Source organism: Rhinoraja longicauda, chromosome 1, assembly GCF_053455715.1.
Source record: "Rhinoraja longicauda isolate Sanriku21f chromosome 1, sRhiLon1.1, whole genome shotgun sequence".
Taxonomy (NCBI): domain Eukaryota; kingdom Metazoa; phylum Chordata; class Chondrichthyes; order Rajiformes; family Arhynchobatidae; genus Rhinoraja; species Rhinoraja longicauda.
Genome location: NC_135953.1, coordinates 6,215,733 through 6,233,119, shown reverse-complemented (window position 1 = coordinate 6,233,119; position 17,387 = coordinate 6,215,733).

Sequence of the window (17,387 nt, the reverse complement as noted above, 5' to 3'; positions counted from 1 at the left end):
TTGCACCAATCTATTCAATTCAGTCTGAAGAAGGGTCTCGACCCAAAACGTCACCCATTCCCCCCTCTCCTAGATGCTGCCTGACCCGCTGAGTTACTCCGGCATTTTGTCGTGCCTTCGATTTGTACCAGCATCTGCAGTTACTTTCCTACACAACCTAGTGCTAGTGTACTGGGTGAGCGCTGGTCGGCACGGATCTGGTGGGCACGAGGGGCTGTTTTCTCTGCTGCATCTCCAAATTGTCCTGCATTTCACTCAGCGGGTATTTCTGCTGCCTCACAGCGCCAGGGACCCGGGCTCCGAACCTGACGCCGGCTGCCGTCAATAGACAATAGGTGCAGGAGGAGGCCATTCGGCCCTTCGAGCCAGCACCGCCATTCAATGTGATCATGGCTGATCATTCTCAATCAGTACCCCGTTCCTGCCTTCTCCCCATACCCCCTGACTCCACTATCCTTAAGAGCTCTATCTAGCTCTCTCTTGAAAGCATTCAGAGAATTGGCCTCCACTGCCTTCTGAGGCAGAGAATTCCACAGATTCACAACTCTCTGACTGAAAAATGTTTTTCCTCATCTCAGTTCTAAATGGCCTACCCCTTATTCTTAAACTGTGGCCCCTTGTTCTGGACTCCCCCAACATTGGGAACATGTTTCCTGCCTCTAACGTGTCCAACCCCTTAATAATCTTATATGTTTCGATAAGATCTCCTCTCATCCTTCTAAATTCCAGTGTATACAAGCCTAGTCGCTCCTGTCTTTCAACATACGACAGTCCCGCCATTCCGGGAATTAACCTAGTGAACCTACGCTGCACGCCCTCAATAGCAAGAATATCCTTCCTCAAATTAGGAGACCAAAACTGCACACAGTACTCCAGGTGTGGTCTCACTAGGGCCCTGTACAACTGCAGAAGGACCTCTTTGCTCCTATACTCAACTCCCTTTGTTATGAAGGCCAACATTCCATTGGCTTTCCGTCGGCACGTAGTTTGCACGTTCTACCCCATGACCCGTGTGGGTTTGCGCCAGGCGCTCCGGTTTCCTCCCACATTCGTTCATAAGTTATAGGAGCAGGATTCAAGGCCGTTCGGCCCATCAAGTCCACTCAGCCGTTCAATCACGGACGATCTGTCTTTCCACTAGTGGGAGAGTCTAGGACCAGAGGTCATAGCTTCAGAATTAAAGGACGTTCTTTCAGAAAGGAGATGAGGAGGAATTTTTTTAGTCAGAGGGTGTTGAATCTGTGGAATTCATTGCCACAGATGGCTGTGGAGGCCAAGCTAATGAATATATACAAGGCAGAGATAGATAGATTCTTGATTAGTACGGGTGTCAGCGGTTACGGGGAGAAGGCAGGAGAATGGGGTAGGAGGGAGAGATAGATCAACCATGATTGAATGGCGGAGTGGACTTGATGGGCCGAATGGCCTAATCCTGCTCCTATAACTTATGACCTTATGAATTTATGAAACAGCTGATTCCAGCATTTTGCATCTTTTTGTGAAAACCCGCTTACTTTCACTCTCCTAACCAAAGATCTAGTTTAGTTTAGTTTATAGACAATAGACAATAGACAATAGGTGCAGGAGGAGGCCATTTAGCCCTTCGAGCCAGCACCGCCATTCATTGTGATCATGGCTGATCATTCTCAATCAGTACCCCGTTCCTGCCTTCTCCCCATATCCCTTGACTCCGCTATCCTTAAGAGCTCTATCTAGTTCTCTCTTGAAAGCATCCAGAGAATTGGCCTCCACTGCCTTCTGAGGCAGAGAATTCCACAGATTCACAACTCTCTGGGTGAATTTTTTTTTTCCTCATCTCCGTTCTACATGGCCTACCCCTTATTCTTAAACTGTGGCCCCTGGTTCTGGAGTTGAGTTGAGTGGAGTGGAGTGGAGTGGAGTGGAGTGGAGTGGAGTGGAGTGGGATGGAGTTGAGTTGAGTTGAGTTGAGTTGAGTTGAGTTGAGTTGAGTTGAGTTGAGTTGAGTTGAGTTGAGTTGAGTTGAGTTGAGTTGAGTTGAGTTGAGTTGAGTTAAGTTAAGTTAAGTTAAGTTAAGTTAAGTTGGGTTGAGTTGAGTTGAGTTGAGTTGAGTTGGGTTGAGTTGAGTTGAGTTGGAGTTGAGTTGAGTTTATTGAGTTGAGTTGAGTTGAGTTGGGTTGAGCTGAGTTGAGTTGGAGTTGAGTTGAGTTAAGTTAAGTTAAGTTGAGTTGAGTTGAGTTGAGTTGAGTTGAGTTGAGTTGAGTTGAGTTGGAGTTGAGTTGAGTTGAGTTTATTGAGTTGAGTTGAGTGGAGTGGAGTGGAGTGGAGTGGAGTGGAGTGGAATGGAGTAGAGTTGAGTTGAGTTGAGTTTATTGAGTTGAGTTAGTTGAGTGGAGTGGAGTGGAGTGGAGTTGAGTTGAGTTGAGAGGAGTTGAGTTGAGAGGAGTTGATTTGAGTTGAGTTGAGTTGAGTTGAGTTGAGTTGAGTTGAGTAGAGTTGAGTAGAGTTGGGTTGAGTTGAGTTGAGTTGGGTTGAGTTGAGTTGAGTTGAGTTGAGTTGAGTTGAGTTGAGTTGAGTAGAGTTGGGTTGAGTTGAGTTGAGTTGGGTTGAGTTGAGTTGAGTTGAGTTGAGTTGAGTTGAGTTGAGTTGAGTTGAGTTGGGTTGAGTTGAGTTGAGTTGGGTTGAGTTGAGTTGAGTTGAGTTGAGTTGGGTTGAGTTGAGTTTATTGAGTTGAGTTGAGTTGAGTTTATTATTGCTACATGTACCGAGGTGCAATGAAAATCTTTCATTTGCGTGCTGCCCAGTAGACTATAACTGATTACATTGTCAAGTGACCTGGGTTAGGGGAATCAAGAACCAGGGGAATCACAGGCTTAGGAACCCGAGGGGTGACTTTTTCACACAGAGGGTGGTGGGTGCATGGAACGAGCTGCCAGAGGAGGTAGTTGAGGCTGGTCCTATAACAACATTTAATAGACTTCACTTTTTTTACACATCAGAGATTGACGACTAAAACATCTGGAAAAGAAAGGTTTAGCCAGAGCCGACACAATTCCCTCGTTCGTTCTAACCTCAGGGATAGCATTGATAGGTGGACAAGCCGTACACTGTGGGCGGTGATATGCCTGATGTCCTTGGGGCACTGGGACAGAGAGCGAAGGTATCTACTGTTCTGAAGAGCAGGATTATGTCGAATCCAGATGGGCAGCCGAAGAGCCTGCCAGGGGACATCTCCTCGAAAACGGTGGATGTTTGCATGACTGATCGAGCGCGGAAACAGGCCCTTCGGCCCACCGGGTCCGCACCGACCCAGCGATCCCCGCACACTAACACTATCCTACACACACTAGGGACAATTCACAATTTTACCAACGCCAATTAACCGACAAACCTGCACGTCTTTGGAGTGCGGGGGGAGGGGGGGGGGGGGGGGGAACCGGAGCGCCCGGAGAAAACCCACGAGGGTCACGGGGAGAACGTGCAAACTGCGTACAGACAGCGCCCGTAGTCAGGATCGAACCGGAGTCTCTGGCGCTGTGAGGCAGCAGCTCTACCCGCTGCACCACCCATTGAGTTACTCGGCACGGTGGCGGCTCGGTGGCGCAGCGGTAGAGTTGCTGCCTTACAGCGAATGCAGCGCCGGAGACTAAGGTTCGATCCCGACTACGGGCACCGTCTGTACGGAGTTTGTACGTTCTCCCCGTGACCTGCGTGGGTTTTCTCCGAGATCTTTGGTTTCCTCCCACACTCCAAAGACGTGCAGGTTAATTGGCTGGGCAAATGTAAAAATTGTCCCTAGTGGGTGTAGGATGGTGTTAATGTGCGGGGATCGCTGGGCGGCACGGACCCGGTGGGCCGAAGGGCCTGTTTCTGCGCTGTATCTCCAAATCTAAAAATCTACTCCAGCACTTTGTATCTATCTTCTACATGATCAAGAGAGAGCTAGATAGAGACCTTAAGGATAGCGGAGTCAGGGGGTATGAGGAGAAGGCAGGAACGGGGTACTGATTGAGAATGATCAGCCATGATCACATTGAATGGCGGTGCTGGCTCGAAGGGCTGAATGGCCTCCTCCTGCACCTATTGTCTATTGTCTATTATCACTTTGTGTCTATTTCCTGGGCCAATCGGTCAATTTCACTGGGTGTTTTCAAGAGAGAGTTCAATGTAGCTCTTTATTCACAAAATGCTGGAGTAACTCAGCAGGTCAGGCAGCATCTCGGGAGAGAAGGAATGGGTGACGTTTGAAGAAGGGTCTCGACCCGTAATGTCACCCATTCCTTCCCTCCCTCCCTCCATCCCTCCCTCCTTCCCTCCCGAGATGCTGCCTGACCTGCTGAGTTACTCCAGCATTTTGTGAATAAATACCTTCGATTTGTACCAGCATCTGCAGTTATTTTCTTATACTCAATGTAGCTCTTCGGGGCTAAAGGAATCAAGGGGTATGGGGAGAAGGCAGGAACGGGGTACTGATTGTGGATGATCAGCCGTGATCACATTGAATGGCGGCGCTGGCTCGAAGGGCCGAATGGCCTCCTCCTGCACCTACACTCCAGGTGATCTAATTTCCTTTGCTGCACGCGATCCATATCGCTCCTCGACCCCTGCAGATCCATGTTCCTACCCCCTGAGAACATAGGACAGCACCAGCACAGCGACAGGCCCTTCGGCCCACACCGTGGGTGCCGAACCGTGACGCAGAGGCAAACTAACCTCACGCTTCGATAAATTGGACGCATTTTTTGCGAAGACAACTTCACGGTTCACCAGGTCGCCATCATGTTTTAATCATCAGAGCTGTGAATTCCATGGAAACATTTTTTTTTCAAGAATCCAAACTGGAAACCAGATCTCTTGGCTCGTCGGAGAAAGCACAGCGGTGGCCAGGGTTAGACCGCACCACGAGGACCACCTCGAAGTCTGGACGAAGACCCTCTCGGCTGCTGCTAAGAAAGGAGGTCTCCAGAGGATGGGGGCGGATGGAGTCAGATCGGAGACCACCTGAGAGACGGGGCGGGGGAGGGCCGGGGGGGGGGGGGGGGGAGGGGCTGGAGGGCAACAGCTGTACGGTTAATCTGAGGAAAGACATTCTTGCCATAGAGGGAGTACAGAGAAGGTTCACCAGATTGATTCCTGGGATGGCAGGACTTTCATATGAAGAAAGACTGGATAGACTCGGCTTGTACTCGCTGGAATTTAGAAGATTGAGGGGGGATCTTATAGAAACTTACAAAATTCTTAAGGGGTTGGACAGGCTGGATGCATGAAGATTGTTCCCGATGTTGGGGAAGTCCAGAACAAGGGGTCACAGTTTAAGGATAAGGGGGAAGTCTTTTAGGACCGAGATGAGAAAGGTTTTTTTCACACAGAGAGTGGTGAATCTGTGGAATTCTCTGCCACAGAAGGTAGTTGAGGCCAGTTCATTGGCTATATTTAAGAGGGAGTTAGATGTGGCCCTTGTGGCTAAAGGGATCAGGGGGTATGGAGAGAAGGCAGGTACAGGATACTGAGTTGGATGATCAGCCATGATCATATTGAATGGCGGTGCAGGCTCGAAGGGCCGAATGGCCTACTCCTGCACCTATTTTCTATGTTTCTATGTTTGTATGCCGTTCAGTGCAGTTGTCAGATAACTCCAATATCAGGGCCCCTGACACCATAGTTCAGATTTATGTAGGAAGGAACTGCAGGTGTTGGTTTAAACCGAAGACAGACACAAAAATGCTGTAGTAACTCAGCGGGACAGGCAGCATCTCTGGGGTGAAGAGTCTGCAGAAGGGTCTCGACCCGAAACGTCACCATTCCTTGTCTCCAGAGATGTTGCCTGTCCTGCTGAGTTACTCCAGCATTTTTGTGTCCATCTTCAATTTGATTTTAGTTTAGTTTAGTTTAAGTTTAGTTTTCATTTCTTCGTAGTTTTAGTTTAGTCTTGGTTTAGTCTTGAGACCGCACCTGGAGTACTGTGTGCAGTTTTGGTCTCCAAATTTGAGGAAGGATATTCTTGCTATTGAGGGCGTGCAGTGTAGGTTTACTAGGTTAATTCCCGGAATGGCGGGACTGTCATATGTTGAAAGACTGGAGCGACTAGGCTTGTATACACTGGAATTTAGAAGGATGAGAGGGGATCTTATCGAAACGTATAAGATTATTAAGGGGTTGGACACGTTAGAGGCAGGAAACATGTTCCCAATGTTGGGGGAGTCCAGAACCAGGGGCCACAGTTCAAGAATAAGGGGTAGGCCATTTAGAACTGAGATGAGGAAAAACTTTTTCAGTCAGAGAGTTGTGAATCTGTGGAATTCTCTGCCTCAGAAGGCGGTGGAGGCCAATTTTCTGAATGCATTCAAGAGAGAGCTAGATAGAGCTCTTAAGGATACCGGAGTCATGGGGTATGGGGTGAAGGCAGGAATGGAGTACTGATTGAGAATGATCAGCAATGATCACATTGAATGGCTCGAAGGGCCGAATGGCTTCCTCCTGCACCTATTTTCTATGTTTCTATGTTTCTATGAGTAGGCTATTCGGCCCTTCGCGCCAGCACCATGTAGGCAGTGGATGTGAAAGTGGAATAACAGAACTAGTGTGCGGGGATCGCCAGTCGGCACGGACATGGTGGGCCGAAGGGCCTGTTCGTGCCCTGTGCCTCTAAACTAAAATGTAGAATCAGTTGGACTATCACAAGATGCTGGAGTAACTCAGCAGGTCAGGCAGCATCTCTGGAGAGAAGGAATGGGTGATGTTTCGGGTCGAGACCCTTCTTCAGACTGATGAGGTTATGGTGCTGCAATAATCAGCTCAACGCTGACTCCTTGTGGAGACACAAAGCACTTGCAGGTGCTGGCAATTGTGCGTAAAAGACAATGAATGTCCTGGCGGGACTCAGTGGGTCAGGCAGCATCTTTTTTTTGAAAGTTTAGATTAAAGATACAGTGGGTAGTAAACAGGCCCTCAGGTTCACCGTGCTGACTTTCGTTCCCCACATACTAGAATAAAGAATCCCCGCAGACTGGAAGTGAAGAATAAAGGGGAGGTGAGAAAAAACTTTTTCACCCAGAGAGTTGTGAATTTGTGGAATTCTCTGGCAACGAGGGCAGTGGAGGCCAATTCACTGGATGAATTTAAAAGAGAGTTAGATAGAGCTCTAGGGGCTAGTGGAATCAAGGGATATGGGGAGAAGGCAGGCACGGGTTACTGATTGTGGACGATCAGCCATGATCACAATGAATGGCGGTGCTGGCTCGAAGGGCCAAATGGCCTCCTCCTGCACCTATTTCTATGTTACTATGTTTCTAACACATTAGGGACAATTTACAATTTTTACCAAGGCCAATTATCGTACAAATCTGTACGTCTGTACAACGGGACTGTCGTATGTTGAAAGACTGGAGCGACTAGGCTTGTATACACTGGAATTTAGAAGGATGAGAGGGGATCTTATCGAAACATATAAGATTATTAAGGGGTTGGACACATTAGAGGCAGGAAACATGTTCCCAATATTGGGGGAGTCCAGAACCAGGGGCCACAGTTTAAGAATAAGGGGTAGGCCATTTAGAACGGAGATGAGGAAAAACCTTTTCAGTCGGAGAGTTGTGAATCTGTGGAATTCTCTGCCTCAGAAGGCAGTGGAGGCCAATTCTCTGAATGCATTCAAGAGAGAGCTAGATAGAGCTCTTAAGGATAGCGGAGTCAGGGGGTATGGGGAGAAGGCAGGAACGGGGTACTGATTGAGAATGATCAGCCATGATCACATTGAATGGCGGTGCTGGCTCGAAGGGCCGAATGGCCTCCTCCTGCACCTATTGTCTATTGTCTATTGACCCACTCCATAGCCTTGGTCACAAGAGAGGTGAGAGCCACAGGCCTGAGTTCATTCAAGACCTTGATGGTGCCCTTTCTTGGTATGGGAATGACTGTGGAGTATTTCCTCAGCTGGGGGACTATGCCCTATCACTGATACAGTGTGGGATCAGGCCCTTCAGCCCAACTTGCCCACACCGACCAACATGTCCCATCTACACTAGTCCCACCTGCCTGTGTTTGGCCCATATCCCTCTAAGCCTGCCGCATCCACGTACCCGTCTAAATGTTGTTTAAACGTTGCGATAGTCCCTGCCTCAACTACCTCCTCCAACAGCTCGTTCCATACACCCACCACCCTTGGTTTAAAACATTTGTCCGTCAAGTTTCTGTGAAATCATTCCCTCCTCACATTAAACCAATGTGCTCTAGTTTTCGATTCCCCTACTCTGGGCAAGAGACTCTGCGCATCTACCCGATCTATTCCTCTCATGATTTTGTACACCTCTACAAGATCACCCCTCAATCTCCTGCGCTCCATGGAATAGAGTCCCAGCCTACTCAACCTCTCCCTACAGCTCAGGGCCTCTAGTCCTGGCAACATCCTCGTTAAAATTGTCACGTATTGCATAGGTGGCGCAGCGGTAGAGTTGCGGCCTCACAGCGCCAGAGGCCCGGGTTCGATCCTGACTACGGGTGCTGTCCGTACGGAGTTTGTACGTTCTCCCCGTGACCTGCGTGCGTGGGTTTTCTCCGAGATCTTCGGTTTCCTCCCACACTCCAAAGACCTACAGGTTTTGTAGGTTAATTGGCTTGGTGTAAATGTAAATTGGCCCCTAGTGTGTGTAGGATAGTGCTAGTGCACAGATAGATCGCTGGTCGGCGCCGACCCGGTGGGGCACGGGGCCTGTATCTCCAAAGCCTGAAATCAATCCTAGGTGAATGTCACCATCTAGTGGCGATCAGAGAAACAGCAGCAGAGAGCTGAGCAAAAAGACTAGAGTACTGCAGGAAGTCAGCAGGTCAGGCAGCATCTGTGGTGAAACGGACAGACAACGCCTTGGATCCGACTGATGGAGCAGCAGGGAGAAAGCTGGAAAGCAAAGCATTGCCCCAACAGAGCTGAATGGACCACAATTTGAACGTTATTGATGCTTAGGGTTGCCAACTGTCCCGTGTTAGCCGGGACATCCCGTATTTTGGGCTAAATTGATTTGTCCCGTATGGGACCGGCCTTGTCCAGTATTAGGCCCGAACGGCGCTGTAGGCCCGGACGCTGTAGGGCCGGACGCTGTAGGCCCGGACGTTGTAGGCCCGGACGCTGTAGGCCCGGACGCTTTAGGCCCGGACGCTTTAGGCCCGGACGCTTTAGGCCCGGACGGTTTAGGCCCAGACACTATAGGCCCAGACACTGTAGGCCCAGACACTATAGGCCCAGACACTGTAGGCCCAGACACTGTAGGCCCGGACGCTTTTGGCCCGGATGCTGTAGGCCCGGGGGCCACAGCAGTCCCGGACAGTGTAGGCAGACGCACAATGCTGGAGTAACTCAGCGGGTCAGGCGGCATCTCGGGAGAGAAGGAATGGGTGACTTTTTGGGTCGAGACCCTGAAAAGTCGAGTCTGAAAAAGGGTCTCGACCCAAAACGTCACCCATTCCTTCTCTCCCGAGATGCTGCCTGACCCGCTGAATTACTCCAGCATTGTGTGTCTACCTTGGATTTTAACCAGCATCTGCAGTTTTTTTCCTACACTGGACACTGTAGCCCGGGGGGGCCGCTGTAGTCCCGGACAGTGTCGGCCTGGACACTGTAGGCCCGGACAGTGTAGGCCCGGACACTGTAGGCCCGGACAGTGTAGGCCCGGACACTGTAGGCCCGGACAGTGTAGGTCCGGACATTGTAGGCCCGGGCGCCGCCTAACGGAGGTTGCTTAGCAACCCGCCTCCCGGCCCGGGTGGCCACCATTGGTGGAGCGGGAGCACGTGGCCGCTGGCTGGGTGAGGTCACGTGGGGCGCGGGGCGGTGACGTCACCTTGTCCCGTATTTGGGAGTGAGGAAGTTGGCAACCCTCTTGATGCTCAACAAAGCAGGATATTTCTAGTCATTAAATAAATCACCTGCATTAACTTTTTGCCCTGTAGACAATGAAAGGCTTTGCTTGCGATCATTTTTTAAAAGATTTTTTTTTAGATTTACAGCGCAGAAACAGGCCCTTTCGAGCCCACCGGGTCCGCGCCGCCCAGCGATCCCCGCACATTAACACTATCCTACACCCTAGGGACAATTTTTACATTTGCCCAGCCAGTTAACCTACAAACCTGCACGTCTTTGGAGTGTGGGAGGAAACCGAAGATCTCGGAGAAAACCCACGCAGGTCACGGGGAGAACGTACAAACTCCGTACAGACGGCACCCATAGTCAGGATGGAACCTGAGTCTCCGGCGCTGCATTCGCTGTAAGGCAGCAATTCTACCGCTAGGCCACCATGCCACAGATGAGAATAGTCAAGTTGTACACAAGTACTTTGGAAGGAACTGCAGAGTTCGGTTTTGTTTATTGTCAAGTGTACCGAGGTACAGTGAAATGCTTTTTATTGCGTGCTAACCACGGTGGCGCAGCGGTAGAGTTGCTGCCTTACAGCGCATGCAGCGCCAGAGACCCGGGTTCGATCCCGTCTACGGGAGCCGTCTGTACGGAGTTTGCACGTTCTCCCCGTGACCCGCGTGGGTTTTCTCCGAGATTTTCGGTTTCCTCCCACACTCCAAAGACATGCAGGTGTGTAGGTTAATTGGCTTGGAATAAATGTGAAAATTGTCCCTCGTGGGTATAGGATAGTGTTAATGTGCGGGGATCGCTGGTCGGCGCGGACCCGGTGGGCCGAAAGGGCCTGTGTCTGCGCTGTATCTCTAAACCATCCAGTCAGCGGAAAGACAATGCATGATTGCAATCGAGTCATTCACTGTGTACAGATACATGACAAAGGGAATAATGTGAATAACGTTTAGTGCAAAATAAAGTCCAGTAAAGTCCGATTAAAGATAGTCCGAGGGTCACCAATGGGTTAGATAGTAGTTCAGCACTGCTCTCTGGTTGTGGTAGGATGGTTCAGTTGCCTGATAACAGCTGGGAAGAAACTGCCCCTGAATCTGGAGGTGTGCGTTTTCACACTTCTGCACCTTTTGCCCGATGGGAGAGGGGAGAAGAGGGAGTGGCCGGGGTGAGACCACTGCTTTGCACCGAAGACACAAAGTGTCTGGTAGAAACATATAAAATTATAAAAAGGCTGGACAAGCTAGATGCAGGAAACATGTTCCCAGTGTTGGGTGAGTCCAGAACCAAGGGCCACAGTCTAAGAATAAACCTCATTTAAAACTGAAGTGAGAAGGAACTTTTGAGAGTTGTGAATTTGTGGAATTCTCTGCCACAGAGGGCAGTGGAGGCCAATTCACTGGATGAATTTAAAAGGGAGTTAGATAGAGCTCTAGGAGCTAGCGGAGTCAGGGGGTATGGGGAGAAGGCAGGCACGAGTTACTGATTGTGGATGATCAGCCATGATCACAATGAATGGCGGTGCTGGCTCAAAGGGCCGAATGGCCTCCTCCTGCACCTATTTTCTATGTTTCTAAAGTGCTGCAGTAACTCAGCGGGTCAGGCAGCATCTCTTGGGGAAAATGGATGGGTGACATCTCGGGTCGGAACCCTTCTTTAGGCTCAAGAACACAACAGGTAGAGTCAAGAAGTCATACAGTGTGGTATAGGCCCTTCAGCCCAACTTGCCCACACCGCCCAACATGCCCCATCTACACTCGTCCCACCTGCCTGCGTTTGGCCCATATCCCTCCAAACCTGTCCTATCCATGAATGAATACAAGACACGTTGATATTCTTTGCTTGCATACCCAAGGTATGCAAATAGTCGCCATGTAAAGGGCGCTTTATAAAGTATCCGCACCAGGTCCCCCTTTGCTCTTCCCCCTCCCTCTCTCATGGTGGTCCCCCTACTCCAGGTCCTCCATTGTTTATTGTCATGTACCCGTCTGTTTTTTAAACATTGTGATAGTCCCCGTCTCAACTACCTCCTCTGGCAGCTCGTTCCAGACCCCCCCCACCCTTTGTGTGAAAAGGTTATCCCTCAGATTCCTATAAAGGTACTGCAAAGACAAAAGTTAGGAGAGGTTGAGCAGGCTGGGTCTCTATTCCATGGAGCGCAGGAGGATGAGGGGAGATCTTATAGAGGTGTACAAAATCATGAGAGAAATAGATCGGGCAGATGCACAGTCTTTTACCCAGAGTAGGGGAATTGAGGACCAGAGGACATAGGTTCAAGGTGCAGGGAAAAAGATTTAACATGAATCCGAGGGGTAACTTTTTCACACAGAGGGTGGTGGGTGTATGGAACAAGCTGCCAGAGGAGGTAGTTGAGGCTGGGACTATCCCATCGTTTAAGAAACGGTTGGACAGGTACATGGATAGGACAGGTTTGGAGGGTTATGGACCAAGCGCAGGCAAGTGGGACTAGGGTAGCTGGGACATTGTTGGCCGGTGTGGGCGAGTTGGGCTGAAGGGCCTGTTTCCACACTGTATCACTCTCTGACAAAAATACCTGGGTGCAATATATATGATTACAGCTAAGAGAAAGCGCAGACAAAATAAGTCAAGGACTGTTCCTTAACCAGTGCAGAACCTTCACGGTGAATGGTAGGGACCTGGGAAATGTTGTATCGTATTGTTCAAACGTTATTCCCTTATCATACGCTGTAAATGGATCAATTGTAATCATGTGTCGTCTTTCCTCTGACTGGATAGCGCGCAACAAAAAGACTTTTCACTGTACCTCGGCAGGCGTGACAATAAAGGCGGCACGGTAGCGCAGCGGTAGAGTTGCTGCTTTACAGCGAATGCAGCGCCGGAGACTCAGGTTCGATCCTGACTACGGGTGCTGCACTGTAAGGAGTTTGTACGTTCTCCCCGTGACCTGCGTGGGTTTTCTCCGAGATCTTCGGTTTCCTCCCACACTCCAAAGACGTACAGGTATGTAGGTTAATTGGCTGGGCAAATGTAAAAATTGTCCCTAGTGGGTGTAGGATAGTGTTAATGTGCGGGGATCGCTGGGCGGCATGGACTTGGAGGGCCGAAAAGGCCTGTTTCCGGCTGTATATATATGATATATGATATGATATGATAAACTCCACTGTAAACTAAGGCAGAATGATCCAGGAGTAGAAGTACACTCTATTGCCAAAGGTGGTGTTGCAGCAGTGAAGGTAACTTTTGGCATGTTGACCTTCATCAGTCAAGGACTTGAATATAGAAGACAGACGAAAAAGTGCTGGACCAAAAAACTCAGCGGGTCACACATTCCAGGAGCAGAATTAGGCCACTCGGCCCATCAAGTCTTCTTCTCCGCCATTCAATCATGGCTGATCTGCAACGAGACCTGTTCGGCCTTGTACATCACCCATTGAAAGTAAGCATGCAGGTGCAGCAGCCATGATCATATTGAAAGGCTGTGCTAGTTCGAAGGGCCGAATGGCCTTCTGCACCGTCTTTCCCTCCTAACCCCATTCTCCTGCCTTCGGCCCATAACCCCTGACACCCGTTCAAAATCTAGAATCTGCCAATCTTCACCTTAATAATGTCCATTGTCTTGGCCTCCACAGCCTTCTGTGGCAATGAATTCCACAGATTCGCCACCGTCTGACGAAAGGATTTCATTAACGTCACCCATTCCTTCTCTCCAGAGATGCTGCCTGTCCCGAGTTACTCCAGCTTTTTGTGTCTATCTAAAGGAATTCCTCCTCAGCTCCTTCCTAAAGATATTAGATTTAGATTTAGAGTTAGATTTAGAGATACAGCGCAGAAACAGGCCCTTCGGCCCACCGGGTCCGCACCGCCCAGCGATCCCCGCACACTAACACTATCCTACACCCACTAGGGACAATTTTTACATTTGCCGAGCCAATTCATCTACAAACCTGCACGTCTTTGGAGTGTGGGAGGAAACCGAAGATCTCGGAGAAAACCCACGCAGGTCACGGGGAGAACGTACAAACTCCGTACAGACGGCGCCCGTAGTCTGGATCGAACCTGAGTCTCCGGCGCTGCATTCGCTGTAAGGCAGCAACTCTACTGCTGCGTCACCTACCAGCGTAGGTTCACGAGGTTAATCCCTGGGATGGAGGGACTGTCATATGAGGAAAGATTGGAAAATCTGGGCTTGTATTCACTGGAGGGACCACTGACAGGCTAAGTGAATCACATTGATTATCTTGTTACAATGTCAAGGGGTGGGATATATTAGGCAGCAAGTGAACAGTCAGTTCTTGAAGTTGACGTGTTGGATGCAGGAGAAATGGGCAGGAGTAAAGACCTGAGTGACTTTGACAAGGGCCAAATTGTTATGGCCAGACGACTGGGTCAGAGCATCTCTGAAACGGCAAGGCTTGTGGGGTGCTCCCGGTCAGCAGTGGTGAGTACCTACCAACAGTGGTCCGAGGAGGGACAAACCACAAACCGGCGACAGACAGGGTGTTGGGCGCCCAAGGCTCATCGATGCGTGAGGGCAACGAAGGCTATCCCGTCTGGTCCGAACCGACAGAAGGTCGACTGTGGCACAAGTCACGGAAAATGTTAATGGCGGTCACGGGAGGAATGTGTCACAATACACAGTGCATCGCACCCTGCTGTGTATGGGGCTGCACACGGAGGACCAACAGCATATTGGGCAGGTGGTCATAATGTTTTGGCTCATCAGCTCATAATGTTTTGGCTGATCGGTGTATACGGTATTGAGGGGAATTGATAGTATAAATGTAAAGGGTCTTGTACCTGGCGGAGTGTAATCAAGAACCAGAGGACATAGGTTTAAGATGAAAGGGGAAAGATTTAATAGGGACCCAAGGGCAACGTTTTCCACACAGAGGGTGGTGGGTGTATGGAATGAGTTGCCAGAGGAGGTAGGGACAATAGACAATAGGTGCAGGAGGAGGCCATTCAGCCCTTCGAGCCAGCACCGCCATTCAATGTGATCATGGCGGATCATTCTCAATCAGTACCCCGTTCCTGCCTTCTCCCCATACCCCCTGACTCCGCTATCCTTAAGAGCTCTATCTAGTTCTCTTTTGAATGCATTCAGAGAATTGGCCTCCACTGCCTTCTGAGGCAGAGAATTCCACAGATTCACAACTCTCTGACTGAAAAAGTATATCCTCATCTCAGTTCTAAATGGCCTACCCCTTATTCTTAAACTGTGGCCCCTGGTTCTGGACTCCCCCAACATTGGGAAAATGTTTCCTGCCTCTCACGTGTCCAACCCCTTAATAATCTTATATATTTCGATAAGATCCCCTCTCATCCTTCTAAATTCCAGTGTATACAAGCCTAGTCGCTCCAGTCTTTCAACATATGAAAGTCCCGCCATTCCGGGAATTAACCTAGTAAACCTACGCTGCACGCCCTCAATAGCAAGAATATCCTTCCTCAAATTTGGAGACCAAAACTGCACACAGTACTCCAGGTGCGGTCTCACTAGGGCCCTGTACAACTGCAGAAGGACCTCTTTGCTCCTATACTCAACTCCTCTTGTTATGAAGGCCAACATTCCATGGGCTTTCTTCACTGCCTGCTGTACCTGCACGCTTCCTTTCAGTGACTGATGCACTAGGACACCCAGATCTCGTTGTACGTGGAGCAACCAGTAGTATAATACTTCTCGTTGTACGTCCCCTTTTCCTAACTTGACACCATTCAGATAATACTCTGCCTTCCTATTCTTACCACAAAAGTGGATAACCTCACACTTATCCACATTAAACTGCATCTGCCATGCATCCGCCCACTCACACAACCTGTCCAAGTCACCCTGCAACCTCATAGCATCTTCCTCACAGTTCACACTGCCACCCAGCTTTGTATCATCATATGGACGTTTGGTCCATATCCCTCCAAACCTGTCCAATTAAAAGTGCCTGTCTAAATGTTTCTTAAAAGATGGGATAGTCCCAGCGTCAACTACCTCCTCTTGCAGCTTGTTCCATACACCCACCACCCCTCTGTGTGAAAAGGTCGCCCCTCACATTCCTTTTAAATCTTTTCCCATTCACCTTGAACCTATGTCCTCTGGTCCTCGATTCACCAACACTGGGCGGGACCCAGTACATCTACCTCTCCTTTTAGCTCAGACCCTCGAGCCCTGGTAACAATCTTCTGTCCCCTTTCCATCTTTGCTATAACATGGTGCCCAGGACTGAACGCAATATTCTAAGTGTGGTCTCACCAACGTCTTATACAACTGCAACTTGACCTCCCAACATCTATACTCAATACTCTGACTAATGAAGGCCAACTTGACAAACGCCTTTCTGACCACCTTATCTACCTGCGACTCCACCTTCAAGGAACCATGCACCTATACTCCTAGATCCCTCTGCTCTACACTACCCAGAGGCCTACCATTCACTGTGTAGGTCCTGCCTTTGTTCAACGCAACACCTCTCACTTCTCTGTATTAAATTCCATCAACCATTCCTCTGCCCACCTGGCCAATCGATCCAGATCCTGCTGCAATCGTTCACAACCATCTTCACCATCTGCAAAACAACTCACTTTTGTATCATCAGCAAACTTGCTAATCTTGTCCTGTATGTTCTCATCCAAATCATTGATGTAGATGACAAACAGTAACGGGCCCAGCACCGAACCCAGAGGCACACCACTAGTCACAGGCCTCCGGTCTGAGAAGCAACCTTCCACCATCACCCTCTGCTTCCTTCCATGGAGCCAATTTGCTATCCATTCAGCTTTCTCTCTTTGGATTCCTTGGGATCTAACCTTCCCAGGGATTCACGAGGTTAATCCCCAGAATGGCAGGACTGTCATATGAGGAAAGATTGGAAAGACTGGGCTTGTACTCACTGGAGTTTCGAAGGATGAGAGGGGATCTAATGGAGACGTATAAAATTATGAAAGGACTGGACAAGCTAGATGCAGGAAAAATGTTCCCAATGTTGGGGGAGTCCAGAACTAGGGGCACAGTCTGAGAATGAAGGGGAGGCCATATAAAACTGTGGAATTCTCTGCCACAGAAGTGCAATTCTCTGCCACAGAAGGTAGTTGAGGCCAGTTCATTGGCTATATTTAAGAGGGAGTTAGATGTGGCCCTTGTGGCTAAAGGGATCAGGGGGTATGGAGAGAAGGCAGGTACGGGATACTGAGTTGGATGATCAGCCATGATCATATTGAATGGCGGTGCAGGCTCGAAGGGCCGAATGGCCTACTCCTGCACCTATTTTCTATGTTTCTATGTGAGAAAAAAAAATCCACCCAGAGAGTTGTGAATTTGTGGAATTCTCTGCCACAGAGGGCAGTGGAGGCTAATTCACTGGATGGATTTAAAAGAGAGTTAGATACAGCTCTAGGGGCTAGCGGAATCAAGGGATATGGGGAGAAGGCAGGCACGGGTTACTGATTGTGGATGATCAGCCATGATCACAATGAATGGCGGTGCTGGCTTGAAGGGCCGAATGGCCTCCTCCTGCACTTATTTTCTATGTTTCCTGATCAGCCGACCATGCGGAACCTTGTCCAATGCTTTACTGAAGTCATATAT